Source organism: Triticum aestivum, chromosome 6D (assembly GCF_018294505.1).
Source record: "Triticum aestivum cultivar Chinese Spring chromosome 6D, IWGSC CS RefSeq v2.1, whole genome shotgun sequence".
NCBI lineage: Eukaryota > Viridiplantae > Streptophyta > Magnoliopsida > Poales > Poaceae > Triticum > Triticum aestivum.
The window spans coordinates 93,261,939-93,278,023 of NC_057811.1; positions in this window are offsets into that span (position 1 = coordinate 93,261,939).

The window sequence follows — 16,085 nt, forward strand, 5'->3', positions numbered from 1 at the left end:
CAGGCAAGAACTCTTTCTTTGACTGTTCCATTTTGAACTATTTCAAAATCTTGTCAAGGTATGTACTCATTGAAAAAACTTATCAAGCGTCTTGATCTATTTCTATAGATCTTGATGCTCAATATGTAAGCAGCTTCACCGAGGTCTTTCTTTGAAAAACTCCTTTCAAATACTCCTTTATGCTTTCCGGAAAAATTCTACATTATTTCCAATCAACAATATGTCATTCACATATATTTATCAGAAATGCTGTAGTGCTCCCACTCACTTTCTTGTAAATACAGGCTTCACCGCAAGTCTGTATAAAACTATATGCTTTAATCAACTCATCAAAGCATATATTCCAACTCTGAGATGCTTGCACGAGTCCACAGATGGATCGTTGGAGCTTGCACATTTTGTTAGCACCTTTAGGATTGACAAAACCTTCTGGTTGCATCATATACAACTCTTCTTTAATAAATCCATTAAGGATTGCAGTTTTGTTATCCATTTGCCAGATTTCATAAAATACGGCATTTGCTAACATGATTCGGACAGACTTTAAGCATCGATACGAGTGAGAAAATCTCATCGTAGTCAACACCTTGAACTTTGTCAAAAACCTTTTTCGACAAGTCTAGCTTTGTAGATAGTAACACTACTATCAGCGTCCATCTTCCTCTTGAAGATCCATTTATTTTCTATGGCTTGCCGATCATCGGGCAAGTCACCCAAAGTCCATACTTTGTTCTCATACATGGATCCCATCTCAGATTTCATGGCCTCAAGCCATTTTGCGGAATCTGGGCTCATCATCGCTTCCTCATAGTTCGTAGGTTCATCATGGTCAAGTAACATGACCTCCAGAATAGGGTTACCGTACCACTCTGGTGCGGATCTAACTCTGGTTTACCTACAAGGTTCGGTAGTAACTTGATCTGAAGTTACATGATCATCATCATTAGCTTCCTCACTAATTTGTGTAGGAGTCACAGGAACAAATTTCAGTGATGAACTACTTTCCAATAAGGGAGCAGGTACAGTTACCTCATCAAGTTTTACTTTCATCCCACTCACTTCTTTCGAGAGAAACTCCTTCTCTAGAAAGGATCCATTATTAGCAACGAATGTCTTGCCTTCGGATCTGTGATAGAAGGTGTACCCAATAGTTTCCTTTGGGTATCCTATGAAGACACATTTCTCCGATTTGGGTTCGAGCTTATCAGGTTGAAGCTTTTTCACATAAGCATCGCAGCCCCAAACTTTAAGAAACGACAACTTTGGTTTCTTGCAAAACCACAGTTCATACGGTGTCGTCTCAACGGATTTAGATGGTGCCCTTTTTTAACGTCAATGCAGCTGTCTCTAATGCATAACCCCAAAACTATAGTGGTAAATCGGTAAGAAACATCATAGATTGCACTATATCCAATAAAGTACGGTTATGATGTTCGGACACACCATTATGCTGTGGTGTTCCAGGTGGCATGAATTTGTGAAACCATTCCACATTGTTTTAATTGAAGACCAAACTCGTAACTCAAATATTCGTCTCCGCGATCAGATCATAGAAACTTTATTTTCTTGTCACGATGATTTTCCACTTCACTCTAAAATTCTTTGAACTTTTCAAATGTTTCAGACTTAGGTTTCATCAAGTAGATATACCCATATCTGCTCAAATCATATGTGAAGATCAGGAAATAACGATACCCACTCATCGGATTGCATACATCAGTATGTATTATTTCCAATAAGTCAGTTGCTCGCTCCATTGTTCCGGAGAACGGAGTCTTAGTCATCTTTCCCATAAGGCATGGTTCGCAAGCATCAAGTGATTCCAAAATCCCATCAGCATGGAGTTTCTTCATGCGCTTTACACCAATATGACCTAAACGGCAGTGCCACAAATAAGTTGCACTATCATTATTAACTTTGCATCTTTTCGCTTCAATATTATGAATATGTGTATCACTATGATCGAGATCCAACAAACTATTTTCATTGGGTGTATGACCATCGAAGGTTTTATTCATGTAAACAGAACAACAATTATTCTCTGACTTTATATGAATAACCGTATTGCAATAAACATGATCAAATCATATTCATGCTCAACGCAAATGCCAAATAACATTTATTTAGGTTTAACACTAATCCCGAAAGTATAGGGAGTGTGCGATGATGATCATATCAACCTTGGAACCACTTCCAACACACATCGTCACTTCACCCTCAACTAGTCTCTGTTTATTCTGCAACTCCTGCTTCGAGTTACTAATTTTTAGCAATCGAACAAGTATCAAATACCCAGGGGCTACTACAAACACTAGTAAGGTACACATCAATAACATGTATATCAAATATACCCTTGTTCACTTTGCCATCCTTCTTATCCACCAAATATTCAGGGCATTTCCGCTTCCAGTGACCATTTCCTTTGCAGTAGAAGCACTCAGTTTCAGCCTTTAGTCTAGCTTTGGGCTTCTTCACGGAAGTGACAACTTGCTTGCCATTCTACATGAAGTTCCCTTTCTTTCCCTTTGCCCTTTTCTTGAAACTAGTGGTCTTGTTAATCATCAACACTTGATGCTCTTTCTTGATTTCTACCTTCATCGATTTCATCATCATGAAAAGCTCGGGAATCGTTTTCGTCATCCCTTGCATACTATAGTTCATCACGAAGTTCTACTAACTTGGTGATGGTGACTAGAGAATTCTGTCAATCACTATTTTATCTGGAAGATTAACTCCCACTTGATTCAAGCGATTATAGTACCCAGACAATCTGAGCACATGCTCACTGCTTGAGCTATTCTCCTCCATCTTTTAGCTATAGAACTTGATGGAGACTTCATATCTCTCAACTCAGGTATTTCTTGAAATATTAACTTCAACTCCTGGAACATCGCATATGGTCCATGACGTTCAAAACGTCTTTGAAGTCCCGATTCTAAGCCGTTAAGCATGGTGCACTAAACTATCAAGTAGTCATCATATTGAGCTGGCCAAACGTTCATAACGTCTGTATCTGCTCCTGCAATAGGTCTGTCACCTAGCGGTGCATCAAGGACATAATTCTTCTGTGCAGCAATGAGGATAAACCTCATATCACGGATCCAATCCGCATCATTGCTACTAACATCTTTCAACTTAGTTTTCTCTAGGAACATATCAAAAATAAAATAGGGGAGCTAAACGTGAGCTATTGATCTATAACATAGATATGCTAATACTACCAGGACTAAGTTCATGATAAATTTAAGTTCAATTAATCATATTACTAATTAAGAACTCCCACTTAGATAGACATCCCTCTAATCATCTAAGTGATCACGTGATCCAAATCAACTAAACCATGTCCGGTCATCACGTGAGATGGAGTAGTTTTCAATGGTGAACATCACTATGTTGATCATATCTACTATATGATTCACGCTCGACCTTTCGGTCTCAGTGTTCCGAGGCCATATCTGCCCATGCTAGGCTCGTCAAGTTTAACCCGAGTATTCTGCATGTGCAAAACTGGCTTGCACCCGTTGTAGATGAACGTAGAGCTTATCACACCCGATCATCACGTGGTGTCTCGGCACGACGAACTTTGGCAACTGTGCATACTCAGGGAGAACACTTTTATCTTGAAATTTAGTGAGAGATCATCTTATAATACCACCGTCAGTCAAAGCAAAATAAGATGCATAAAGGATAAACATCACATGCAATCAATATAAGTGATCTGATATGGCCATCATCATGTTGTGCTTGTGATCTCCATCTCCGAAGCACCGTCATGATCACCATCGTCACCCGCGCGACACCTTGATCTCCATCGTAGCATCGTTGTCATCTCGCCAACTATTGCTTCTACGACTATCACTACCGCTTAGTGATAAAGTAAAGCAATTACAGGGAGATTACATTGCATACAATAAAGCGACAACCGTATGGCTCCTGCCAGTTGCCGATAACTCGGTTACAAAACATGATCATCTCATACAATAAAATATAGCATCATGCTTTGACCATATCCCATCACAACATGCCCTGCAAAAAACAAGTTAGACGTCCTCTACTTTGTTGTTGCAAGATTTACGTGGCTGCTACGGGCTGAGCAAGAACCATTCTTACCTACGCATCAAAACCACAACGATAGTTCGTCAAGTTAGTGATGTTTTAACCTTGTCAAGCACCGGGCGTAGTCACACTCAGTTCAACTAAAGTTGGAGAAACTGACACCCGCCAGCCACCTGTGTGCAAAGCACGTCGGTAGAACCAGTCTCGCGTAAGCGTACGCGTAATGTCGGTCCGGGCCGCTTCATCCAACAATACCGCCGAAACAAAGTATGACATGCTGGTAAACAGTATGACTTGTATCGCCCACAACTCACTTGTGTTCTATTCGTGCATATAACATCTACGCATAAACCTGGCTCAGATGCCACTGTTGGGGAACGTAGTAATTTCAAAAAAAATCCTACGAACACGCAAGATCATGGTGCTGCATAGCAACGAGAGGGGAGAGTGTTGTCCACGTACCCTCGTAGACAGAAAGCGGAAGCGTTAGCACAATGCAGTTGATGTAGTCGTACGTCTTCACGATCCGACCGATCCAAGTACCGAACGTATGGCACCTCCGAGTTCAGCACACGTTCAGCTCGATGACGTCCCGTGAACTCCGATCCAGCAGAGCTTCACGGAAGAGTTCCGTCAGCACGATGGCGTGATGACGGTGATGATGTTGCTACTGACGCAGGGCTTCGCCTAAGCACCGCTATGATATGATCGAGGTGGAATATGGTGGAGGGGGGCACCGCACACGGCTAAGAGATCAGGAGATCAATTTTTGTGTCTCCAAGGGCTGTCCCCTCCCCGTATATAAAGAGGGGGAGGGCCGGCCCTCTCTATGTCACGCCCTAGGGGAGTCCTACTCCCACCGGGAGTAGGATTCCCCCTTTCCTAGTAGAACTAGGAGCCCTTCCAAGTAGTAGGAGTAGGAGAGAAGGAAAGGGAAAAGAGAAGAGAAGGAAGGAGGGGGCGCCGCCCCTGCCCCTAGTCCAATTCGGACTAAGCATTGGGGGGCGCGCAGCCTCACCTCTCTCTTTCCCCTAAAGCCCAATAAGGCCCATATACTCCCCGGCGAATTCCCGTAACTCTCCGGTACTCCAAAAAATACCCGAATCACTCGGAACCTTTCCGATGTCCGAATATAGTCATCCAATATATCGATCTTTACGTCTCGACCATTTTAAGACTCCTCGTCATGTCCCCGATCTCATCCGGGACTCCGAACTACCTTCGGTACATCAAAACACATAAACTCATAATACAAATCGTCACCGAACGTTAAGCGTGCGGACCCTACGGGTTCGAGAACTATGTAGACATGACCAAGACAGGTCTCCGGTCAATAACCAATAAGGAGCCTGGATGCTCATATTGGCTCCTATATACTCTACAAAGATCTTTATCGGTCAAACCGCATAACAACATACGTTGTTCCCTTTGTCATCGGTATGTTACTTGCCCGAGATTCGATCGTCGGTATCTCAATACCTAGTTCAATCTCGTTACTGGCAAGTCTCTTTACTCGTTCCGTAGTACATCATCCCGCAACAAACTCATTATTTACAATGCTTGCAAGGCTTATAGTGATGTGTATTACCGAGTGGGCCTAGATATACCTCTCCGACGATCGGAGTGGCAAATCCTAATCTCGAAATACGCCAACTCAACAAGTACCTTCGGAGACACCTGTAGAGCACCTTTATAATCACCCAGTTACGTTGTGACGTTTGGTAGCACACAAAGTGTTTCTCCGGTAAACGGGAGTTGCATAATCTCATAGTCATGGGAACATGTATAAGTCATGAAGAAAGCAATAGCAACATATTAAACGATCAAGTGCTAAGCTAACGGAATGGGTCAAGTCAATCACATCATTCTATAATGATGTGATCCCGTTAATCAAATGACAACTCATGTCTATGGCTAGGAAACTTAACCATCTTTGATTCAACGAGCTAGTCAAGTAGAGGCATACTACTAACACATTGTTTTGTCTATGTATTCACACATGTATCAAGTTTCCGGTTAATACAATTCTAGCATGAATAATAAACATTTATCATGAAATAAGGAAATAAATAATAACTTTATTATTGCCTCTAGGGCATATTTCCTTCATACTACCCCTTTCCTTTGCTGCTGTCCCATCTCTCCTTGCGCCCCTGCTGCTTCTTCTCCCCAAACCTTGTTGTTGCTTCTCTCTTCTTCCCAAAACTGCTGTTGCATCTTCTCTCCCGTGCCTCCTTGCTGTTCCTCACTTGCTGAACCTCTGCTCTGAACCTCCTCCTGCTGCTCCTTGTGTGTGTGTGTGTGTCCGCGCGCGTGTGTGTGTGTGTGTTCAGCGAACACTTAGTGTTGAGACTCGTTGAATTGTAAATTGTTTTGCACTAGATTTATATGTGACTGCCAGTTCGTGGTTTGTATAAATTCAGATAACTACTTGTGATTTTATTTTGTAGTGAGACTGCTCGTTGTGAAGTCAGATGTGTTATTGTGCTTAATCTCAAGTTCATGTGTTAGCTCTGCACCTGTGAAATATATTTTATGTGCTCTTAGCTATTCAGATTACTACTTGCTAGTGAATTTGTTTTCTCATTTGTTAGTCGATCCATCCACTGTGCGTGTAGTAATGAAAATCGTAAAAACATTGACTTCCAAGTTATTCTTCTCCCTGTCTTGTTATTTTCTTGTGTAGTAAGTGGTAGATGATCTTGTCCTACTTTGAGTGGGAAAACTTGTTTTTCTTTTGTCTTGCAATATCAAAAACCTTTTCGTGTGATCTAGCTCTAGCTGAGCATAGTCGCCGTCGCCTAGTCCCTCTGGAGAACACGACACTCGCAGTTTGGGCGTAAAACTTCACTGTACTTACAATCGATCATTTTGGCGCCATTGCTGGGGACTAGCGTCGAGTGACCGTGTTTGGCTATAGACTAGGTTTTACTTGTTTTCCCTTTGTGCTATATATATGTGATATATCTCTAACCCCTAACCCTTGTTCAAGTTATTTTCTCTTTCTTTGCTTGGTCATTCTGCAGGTTATTGCATCTTCTCAGATATGGCTTACTATTCAGATCATCATGCTTATGCGAGCAACACTACAAACAGCACGGAAAGTATTCAAGACCTGATAAGTAAGATTTCCCATCGATTAGATGATTTAGCTCGGCAGCGAGAAGTAGTTTTTGAGGATAGGCCTAGCTCTTATGATACTTATTCTAGAGGCCATCCTTATGTTGCTCCTACCTGCCATATTTGTGGATTTCAGGGCCATTCACCCGCTGAATGTCAGCGTGGTTACTCTCACCCTCCCGATTGTTATGGCATGAGCTTCGCCCCACAGCCTAGCTCATACCAAAACAATTACTCATATGGGTGGCCTGAAAACCAGAGTATGTCATATAGGAACAACAGCCCTGAGATCTCATCGTTTGCCTCTAGTTATCCATTGCAGGAATTTAGGTACAATGAGGAGAGCCACAGCTATGCACCACAACAATTTTATTCACCTCCTACTCATATACCTCAACACCAGGAGATGTTGCCAATGGAGTTAAATGGTCCTCCATTTGGTCAACCAACACCTTCAACACAAGTGCCCACACAAGATGATTTCGATGACATAGACAAGCTCGCACTTTTGAGTCTCGAGTTCACATGGAGTACCGAGGATGGTCCTATTAGGAAGGTTATAATAGAGGAAATGAAGAAGATCAAGAGTTGGAATGAGCTAGTGGAAGAAGTAAAGAAGATTGAGAAGAACATCAATGTTGGCAGTACTATTTCTTCACAGCTTGAGCTGAGTAATTCTGGGATTCCCCTTGATAAATGTGAGGTTCCAATACCGTCACATCTAGCTGAGCAAGATAGCAAGTGCCTTGAGCAAGAGATACCTCGGATTGAAGAAGATGAACTAGAAGACAAGGAACAAGATGATCAAGAGCTGCAATTCCCAAGTGATCAAGTTGAAGACTCATCATCTACTACTCCTGAAGAAGTACAAGAAGTTGCTATAGATGAAGATGAAGAACCTGAGATTCATTGGCCTATTGTCATACATGAGCGTGATGTGTCAGGTTTACCCAATCCTCTTGATGACATGCTCCCTTATGATTTCTTTGATTCTAACTTGCATTGCATGATACCATCAATTAAGCTAGACTTGAAAAACTGTTTGCTTGGACATGATCATAAGTACCCTGTTATTGGCATTTCTCTCATTTATGATGACACTTATTCTCCTTATGCTAGTCCTTTGCTTAATGAAACATATCATTCCCATGCTAGTCTTGAGCTTAATGATAAATATCATCCTCATGTTAGTGTTGACCTTGCTAATTTCTACCATCCTAAACATGTGCTTTATAGCTATGCTTATGTAATTGGATACTCGATTGATGACTTGGAGGGTATTATCCCTACCGCTTGCATTGTCTCTTTTGTGGAGTGTTCTTTCAAGTTTTTGCTACTACACTGTTTACTACATGCTGACCAGGTTCGAGGTGACATCCCTCGGGACCCCGGTGGATCCAAGGCATGGTGATGAGGAGAAGCAAGGAGCACACATATGGAAGAGAGAAGCTGGAGCGTGCTTGTGGAAGCAAAAGGAGAAGAGCTGTAATTTAGAGAGTGTCGAGCGAGTGCTACATCAAAGCCCGGTGAGCTGTTTCATGACCCAAATCTTAATATATCATCCATTGATACATGCTGAAATCATTTGATATTTGGGTTGCTTGAGCCATTTCTTAAATGTTGTCGCACTGAATTTTACCTTTGACATATGGTGCTTGATGTGAATATGTCAACTGATTTCTAAATGCCTTGTAAACTAGTGATCTATACAATGATTGCTTTGCTGAAATTAGTGAGAACTATTAGTTTTGAGTGCTCAAATCCCTAGTACACTAGAAAACTGAATCATTTTCTGCTCTTACCTTGATACACCTAGATCATTAAGTGTCAGATGCTGATGTACCTAATGTGTTCCCATTCAGAGCAATCATTCACCACTATTGATTAGCATGCTATGTTCCCTGGATGAGTAGTATGTGAACTAGACCTGGATGAGTGATGATTCGGTCCGGTGCCTGGCAACAGCTCTATCAAAAACTCAATGTCTCGATCCGACGGCATGCCTGGTAGTTCCTCTGGAAATACATCTGGGTAATCCTTCACTACAGGCACTTCCTCCTGAACAACTCCTGAGAGGGAATTTACTTGGGTTCTCCTTGGCGCATGCCTGGATACATACTCGATCCTTTCCCCTCCGGGGTGGTGAGCAAAATTGGCCTACTAGCACAGTCAATGTTTCCTCCATACTTCGATAGCCAATCCATGCCTAGTATTATATCCAATCCTTGTGACTCCAAAATTACTAGGGGTGAAGGGAAAACATGGCTACCAATGGTTAAGGGTAACCGATCACACCATCGGCTGGTCACATACTCTGCTCCTGGCGAACTTACTAACATGGGTGTCCTAAGGGCTAAGGTGGGTAACTTATACTTGTCCACAAATCCCCTTGAAATGTAGGAATGCGATGCACCAGTATCAAAAAGAACGATTGCAGTAAATGACTTAACCAAAAACTTACCGATAACTGCATCTGGCTGCTCTTCAACCGTGGGGACAAAATCCCTAGGTGCCTTCATTCCCAAATCGGGCCTGGTATCACATCTCTCTCCCTCACCCCTCCTTATCCACCTCAGGGCGCCGCCACGGCCAGGCCAACGTGGTGGTGTGTCACCCAGCCATCTATCCACTCCATCTCCACCACCCGCTGCTGCCGGCGCCGCATCATACCACCATCCGCTGCATCTTCCATCGCCGCACCACACGACCATCAACTCTCTCTCTCTCTACGCACCTTGCTGCTGCTCTCCTTCCCTTGCCTCGCTGCTCTTGCTCCTCCTCCCACGTCCCTCCTGCTGCTCCTTCTCTGAACCTGCTGCTGCTATTAGGCTTTGCTACTCCCCACGTCCCTACTGCTGCATCTCTGCTCCTCTCCCCAGCGCCTCCATACTGCTGCTACTACCCCTTTCCTTTGCTGCTGTCCCATCTCTCCTTGCGCCCCTGCTGCTTCTTCTTCCCCATACCTTGCTGCTGCTTCTCTCTTCTTCCCAAAACTGCTGCTGCATCTTCTCTCCCGTGCCTCCTTGCTGTTCCTCACTTGTTGAACCTCTACTCTGAACCTCCTCCTGCTGCTCCTTGTGTGTGTGTGTGCGCGTGCATGTGCATGTGTGTGTGTGTTCAGTGAACACTTAGCGTCGAGACTCGTTGAATTGTAAATTGTTTTGCGCTAGATTTATATGTGACTGTCAGTTCGTGGTTTGGTCTCTACTGAGCTCCAAAATTGTACTTCCCTTGTCCATACTTCCTTTCGTGGCTCTCTATCTGCTGCTGCTTCCCTTCAATCATAAGAGCCTTGTCTACCAACTCCTGGTAGTTAGCAAATCTTGCTACCATCAACTGCATACTCATCTCATCATTCATCCCTTCCATAAACTTCTCCTGCTTCGCGGCATCTGTGGCCACATCATCCGGGGCATAGCGAGCTAACTTGCTGAACTCATCCACATACTGCCCCACAGTACGATTTCCCTGGCGTAAGTTGCGAAACTCACGCTTCTTCATGCTCATAGCTCTAGTTGAGACATGTGCAGTGCGGAATGCTTGCTGAAACTGATCCCAAGTGACATTGGTTGTGTAATTCTCCCACCATGAGGCTGCGGGCCCATCCAATTGATGTGCGGCAAAACACACCTTCTCAGCATCTGTGCAACCTGCGGTGGTCAGCTCCCTTCCAATCCTGCGTAGCCAGTCATCTGCAACAATCGGCTCGGTGCTACTGGAAAACACCGGCGGGTTCAACCTTAGAAAACGGGCTAAGTTGTCAACTGGAGGTGGTGGCAGTGGGTTGTTGTTGTTGTTGCCTTGGTTCTGGACTAGTAGCTGCATTAAGGCATTCTGCTGTTGGATCAACTGAGTGAGCTCCAGTGGGAAGACAAATCCGGGGTCACGTCTCGGAGGCATCTGATGGGTTTAGAGGGAAGAGATTAGAATAGAGTGAGGTCTAAAGAGAAAGCACTGCCCATATGCACATGAGACAAACATTCATATCACATCAATCAATTCAAACAAGGGCATACAAACGATCTAACTACAGTTACAAAAGTGCTCGGACTACTACTATATACATGGGGGAATACTACTGATAATATGGTCGTCGACTAGAAATTTTGATCGGTGGAAGAGTCCATGATATCTGCTCCAGCTTCATCTTTGTAATCATCATCACTACTGTCGGGGTCGGAGTCGGTGTCGTCGATGATGATGTAGTCCTCGGGATGGTCGTCATCTCCTCCTGGCGCTGGGTCTCCCATGAATACTCCTAGCTTCCTCGTCAGGTCGTCATTCTTTTCCACTAGTATTGCGATTTCCTCCTCATATCCATCGCGTGTAGACTTGAGTTCCTCTTCAAGCTCCATGTTCCTGGTCATCACCTTCTTCAGATCTATCATGCTTGCGCACATTTGGTTCTCCTGGCGACGAATGTGCTGGTTTAACTCCTGGATGAAAGCTGCAATGGACCTGTCCCTCCTGGTGCTGATCATCTCCCATTGCTCGTCCCAGGGCCCACATATTTGATAGATGGTGTCCTTAATATCCTTGTGGTAAACTTCGTCGACGCGTCCCATGGCGATGTGGGCTGCCATGCTCTTACCTAGACTCCAGGTTGGTCCATCAAAGGAAAACTCTATGGGCTCAGTAACTGGCGTAAATGTCCTTCCTGGAACTTGAACTCGAATCATCCAACGCTCATCTTCTGGTAAAGTGGCGGTGTAGGTCCCGGTGAAGCTTGGTATTCCGATGTTCAGGTACCTAGTGACTTCCTTCAAGTGTCGTCCAAAAGGTGTGTCTTCATCCGGTTGTGCAAACTTGTTCCTTGAGTCTGCCATCCTATAGTGTGGAAAATGGAGAGGAGTCAGAAATGAGTAGAGAAGAGTGACCTATGGCTTATCTTAGTGGTCGTGTCCTACAATCAGCGTGTGCTCTGATACCATCTTGTAGCGATCCGACCTCAGACGGTCAAATCTCTGTGCATAAGTGTCATCCCTGGATCGGTAATGCTGACACATACAGTACGTGAAGGATTTATAACAGAGTGCAATCACACACTTATTACATCGAATGTCTCAAAAGAGAACTTATTACAATAAATATGGCTTAAGGCCATCTAAATAAGATAACTGCGGAAGCATCGAAGGTAAATGAGTCCATCAACTCCAACGGCATAGCTGAGTGCACGACAACGACGTAGCGCACCTTACTCTTCGTCTCAAAAGTTTGCAACATGATATGTTGCAGCCCGAAATGGGTCAGCACATGGAATATGCTGGCAAAATAACACAGTAGAGCAATGAACAAGTAAATGCTATCACTACATGCATATATGGCTGGTGGAGGCTCTATGGTTATAATGTTTTAGCGAAAAGCCAATTTTTCCCTACAACAAAGGAATATATTTTATTTAACTATCATGGTGGTTGAAACATTGAGAAGGTTCCTCCAAATCAGTCCCAATTAAGCATAGTTAACAACTCAACAAATTAATTTAGAGTGATGAGATTAAATCAATAATTCAAGTACCAGATACTCAAGATGTCCATAACTGGGGACACGGCTAAGCATGATTAGTTTGTACACTCTGCAGAGGTTTGCGCACTTTACCCCACAAGACTCGATCTCCTCCGTTGGATTTCTCACACTACATGATGTTTGAGAAACGGATGACCGAGACACAGTCTTTCAGAATCATTAACTCTTTACTCTGGGTAGACAGTACCACCTACAACCCCTACATCTGCTACCTACCACTGAAAAAGGTCACGCAACATACTCAACTATGCCAGAGCCCATAATGGCTTGTGGCTGCACATGGAAGTTTCTAGCATGAATAATCGTATGATCCCTTTGAGCCTGGGTGGCGAACCATAGGATGATCACACGGATTCCCCGGGATCTCCTTGGACAACACTGGATTCCCCAGGTGCCCACAAACAATCCACCCAGATGTGTATTAAAGTAGCCACCTTAAATAAAACCCTTAGTTCATAATGATCTCACAACTGTCACGAATGACTCAACCAATCCACGTCTACGAGCATAGCATAGCAGTATAAGCATAACGTAGAAGTAACTCCCAGGGTTTGAACTAAAGGGGAAATAGGTTCTACCTCATCATCTACTTCCCAATACCCACATGTTAATAAAATCATAATCATGCAGTGTTTCAGGATTGTAACTAATGCATAAAATCTGGGTAATAAAGGGGTGTGATCAATGTGTTACTTGCCTTGCAGACGGTCTGGAAACCCTAGAGACTCGTAGTAGCACGCTTCGCACTCCGGGAATTCTATCGCAAACAAACAATAGCATACATAAGCACTCAATCCTAGATGCAAGGGTAAAGCTCAAATAAGAAGATCCAATCTGAAAATTCAACTAAAGAGCTTTGATTTGCAAAAAGAATCAACCAAATCGGAGTTATGGAACTGAAACTACGATCAACAGAAGTTCAAAATCAAATCTTCTTGAAACCAAATTTTAAATTATCAAAACCTTGTTCAAGTTGATTAACCGGAAAGAGGGGCTCGAGAAGAAGGTTTAGGCGTTGGTTTTGCTGGATTTGGACGAACGGTTAAAAAGTTGCGAGGGTTTGAAGATCAGGAACTAATCTGCGATAAAAATAATCGCGGATAGATCCCTGGCCGAAAATAAAATAAAAAGAAAAAGACTACGGCGCGAACGTCCGCTAACAGAGGCAACCGAATGGATTCGTTCGTTAAAACGAACTAACGAATGAACGTTCGCAAAATAAACTAAACCGAGAAAACCGATCTAATAAAAACCGAACTGGGGTTTTAAAAAAACCGAACGGTTTATACCTAAAACCGAAAAAAACGGCGGAGACGAAGTCAACGGCGCCGGCTCGGAATTCCAGCGAGGCAGTGCTCCGGTGAGGCGTCGGCGGCGGCACAAGGCGGCGGGGCAGCGGCGCGCGGCGGTGGCAGCGGCAACGGCAGGCAGCGTGCGGCGGCGGCAGCGGCAACGGCAGGCGGCGCGTGCCGGCGGCAATGGCAAGCGGCGCACGGCCTGGGCCGGCAGCTGCGGCGGCGCGGGTGGCGGGGCTGGTGATGTGGAGGATAGGGCGGCGGCGGCGGGGTTTATAAAGAGGGGGTGCGGGTGGCTTGGGGGAGGGGCTGGCGGCGGCGGAGTCCGGGCGGGACACGGCGGCGGCGTGGCTCGGCTCGGGACCCCGTCCCGAGTCGGAGCAGGAGGCGGTGCGGGGCGCTGGGCCGGCCCGGCTCGGCTGGGCCGTTAGCCTAGTCGGGCGACGCGTTTTTTTAAATAAATTCCACCAAAAAGGAAAAAATCCTAGATAAATAAAAAAATTCAAAAACGCCAAAACAATTTTCACCTTCTAAATAAAATATTTAGAACCAAGTGAACATGTTTTGGCCTAAAAAGGCAATTTTTTAAAAATGCATATTTTTCTAATTCAAATAAAATAGCAATAAAAATCCAAATAAATTATTTATTTGATTTTAGCATTTTCCTCCAATATTTCTTTTATTTTGGAGAAGTCATTTTATCTCCGCTCTGTTATTTTTATTTTGGAATTATTTTGGAGAGAAAAATTATTAAAACCAAAATGATCCTCTTTTCAAATTTGAGAAAATTCAAATATGAAAATAATGAAATCCCCAACTCTCTCCGTGGGTCCTTGAGTTGCTTAGGATTTTCTAGGATCGCAAACGAGATGCAAATAAAATATGATATGCATATGATGACCTATGTATAACATTCCAAATTGAAAATTTGGGACATTACACACCAGAACCTTTTTACTGCCCGTCTGCCGACCGTTGACCATCACCGGCAGGGTATTGCCGGTCTTGTGCCACATCGCGTGCATGCCCCAGTCCGACTGTATCTTGCACCACGTCCGCGTGCCCCTTTTGAACGACGTGGAGTTGCGCTGGAAGAAATGCTTGCTTAGGCCACTCAGTGTGATACCTGCAGTATTGGCGAATACAGGTTTTAGGGTACGTAGTTGGCATTTTCATAACATCCTTGGCATGTTGCAGTCACTTGCTTCACTTTTTATTCACTGTCAAATTGTAATTGCTTCGCTAGGTCTGCATCTAAAAAGAAAAATAGAGGTGTAAACAAAGGAATATGTTTGTGCAAGTAGACGGTCGATCGGTGTCTCACCTGGGAGTTTCTCAGGACGGGTGTAGCATATGCCGTGCTCATTGTTGATGGTTGGTATGAACAAATCGATGAGAGGGTGAGATCTCGCATTGTCAGCACTCACTTTGGCCTCAAGGTGCTCGATCAGCTCCTGATCCATGGGATCAAACTTGACGCCAGCCGGCAGCACCGGCCAATCCTTCTTGGACTTGCATCGTTTAATTCCAGTTAAATGGTACTCAATATATGATCAATCAACTGTTTTAACTAAATGATGAAAGATTTCGACAGATAAGTGCTACTCCAAATCTGAAGTCCACAATACGCGAACAAACTGTGGTCTCGGCTTCATTACTACATGTAGACTCTTAAGACTTGAAAAACCCCATAAAGATCGAAATCATCATACAGGGCGATGGGACGAATACTCACAGGAGTGGCCTCGCTGGTTCCTTCCTTCATCCGGCTAGCTTGAAGAGCATCCTTGTTGAGATCAACTTTTTCAGCGTCTTCCTTTTGACTACTTGTGATGAAGTATAGCAGCTCCTGTAGCTCATCGCTCATCGTACCAAATGGATCGGAACAAGGCGGTGGCTGGGAGGCGGGGAGACCGGGAGAGAATGGGAGAGTGATTTTGTAGAAAATGCGAGAGTGTTGTTGTAGTACGACAGGGGTGAGGCTCACTTTGGTGAACTGGTCACGCCATCGGGACTCTTGTGTCACCTCACGCGTAGCGTGTTGTCACATCAATTCAATGTGTGGACATGATGAATAATTTGACCGAC